Source organism: Montipora foliosa, chromosome 3, assembly GCF_036669935.1.
Source record: "Montipora foliosa isolate CH-2021 chromosome 3, ASM3666993v2, whole genome shotgun sequence".
NCBI lineage: Eukaryota > Metazoa > Cnidaria > Anthozoa > Scleractinia > Acroporidae > Montipora > Montipora foliosa.
The window spans coordinates 63,862,570-63,864,713 of NC_090871.1; the positions used below are offsets into that span (position 1 = coordinate 63,862,570).

Consider the following 2,144-nt stretch of genomic DNA (forward strand, 5'->3'; position numbering starts at 1 on the left):
AAAGACTCTAGAAATCGTTTCTGGTCACAGCTAAAGGGGTGTGCAAAGCACAACCCGATTGCACAAGACTCCGTGCGATATGGAAAGATTTAGTAAGGAAAATATGCCATACAAAATTTAAACAGTTTTATTCTGCCCAAGAGGAGAAAGCTCTAATGGCAGCTGGCAAAGTGGTTTCAGCCGACCAGAGCTTGATAGACAAGCTCAAGGCTTACAGCATCGATAAGCGGTCTTAATTAATGTAGAGTGTGTGGAACAGACTCACAATTAAAGCAAACGAGATGCTTCTGTGAAGCATACACTGGGTTGCCTGTGGTACGTGCTACAGAAAATCAGAAGGCACTGAATTGTGTGGTATTGAAATACAGCATTCCAGTCTCTGAAGAATAACAAATAAAAGAGAAGCGAGAAACATTGGCTTCTGGGCTGACATGTTGATAATTTTCAAGTTCCCTCACAACTTCTTTTTACCACAAGTGTGCCCTCTGAGCATCTGAAGGCTTTCTAATACTAAAGTTCACTGAAGTTAAGCCCTGCCGGGCGGGGTTAGTGTTTGGATGGGAGACCAAAATAACGTACCCCTCCTAAAAAAGAAGCATCGGACCGAAAATACTATTAACTCTAACAAATGCGAACTCAGCAAGGTACAGATCTTTTTAGCTTGCTTTATGCAAAACAAATATTGATGAAAAAGCAAATAACTATCGATACACAGTTTTCAGAAACCGGACGGTCGATCGAGAATAAAATATTTACGACATCAAAACAACATTAATTTTGAACCGTGAATATAGAATATAAAAAGTTACGATCAGCGACAAACATTTTGGGAGATTTTTGCTACGTTCAAGTAAATTGCAAAATCGAAAGTGACTTGGCCGGAATTCAGCGGGCGCCGTGATTAAGTTACCGCTGTATGTTTACTCGCCAAACAGTGAAGCATCTGTGTCAAATGATGGCAACATACCGGGTTTTTGTAAGTTTCTTTTTCTGTCAAGTGTTATAAAGTTTGACAAGGAAATGAGCGAAGTCAAAACAAAGATCACAATCGCCCAACTCTTATTTATGCAAAGTCAAAATTTACTCTCCAAGACACGTACGACGTTATTTATCACCAGGTAATTCCATCATTTTGGAAATAGCAGCTACTTTATTATTCATCTGCGTCACAAGTTTTCACTGATTTTGGGGCTCATTTTGTTGAAACTCAAGCACGCTTCCAACAGGCCTGTGAACCCTTCCTGCTTACAGAGCAATACTAAAAAACTTCTCCCATATCACATTTCAACCTTAAGCTCGAAAATTCAATACACAACATGATATTATAATTCACAAAGGCAGAAAATACCACAGAATCCTTTTCCAGCGAAAATTTTATTGAAACAAACAACATATTTGCTCTTAGAGGCGAAAACCTCTTCCTATTTCATTGCGTGCGTGAAGACAAGAAACTCAATTGTGTCAAATTACCATGTACTTCAGGTAAATACTGCTCACTTTGATTTCGTCTCGACGGGCGATAGATTGTTGTCGAGGTCCAGTACTCGTCGCTTTTGAGATTCATGCCTAGTTTATCCAACTGACTTTCCATTATTGAGCTCCATAAGGGTATATTTTGTTTAAGGATCCACTAAAACGCCATTCGCGTTGCATGACTTTCGACGCCATTGCAGGCTAAGTTAATGATTCTACTGTGTCCACCAGAGAAATCTACGCAGTTCCACTACCCTCTCGATCCTAAGAAAATACGCCCAGAAGGCTCTATACACAAAGACACCACTTACCAGGGGAGTGACAGGCAAGACTTTTACCGACACGGAAAAAAAAAAAACTAAAAAAAAGAAAAAAAAGAAAACAAACAAACTAAACGAAGACCTCGACTGGGTTTGCCTTATAAGGCAACCCAGTAATTAGCACTCAACTTTCTATTTACCAAGTCAGGTCACTTGGTAAGATAAAATTCATGATGTCAGAAACAACCGTTTAGACTGAAAATAAGAGGTGATTTATTGTGGTACTAATTGTGTTCTTTCCATATACAGCAATGTTGAATTATTCTTACTGATTAGAGTCCTTATTATATAAAATTTTCTGATTCTCAAATCTTTTATCCTTTGACATTAATTGTTTGTCTTTTAATAATT

The 2,144-nt window shown here is 38.4% G+C and overlaps 1 protein-coding gene across 3 annotated transcripts in view; it reads right to left on the minus strand.

Moving 5' to 3' along the window:
- Positions 1-308: 308 nt before the first annotated feature.
- The window catches only part of LOC137997937 (uncharacterized), a 13,066-nt gene continuing 11,230 nt past the window's right edge, over positions 309-2,144 (minus strand). For all 3 annotated transcript variants that reach the window (XR_011122637.1, XR_011122636.1, XR_011122635.1), the window contains one exon: positions 309-2,144. This exon is cut by the window's right edge and continues 467 nt beyond it. The gene's annotated coding sequence lies outside the window, so the exon portion shown is untranslated.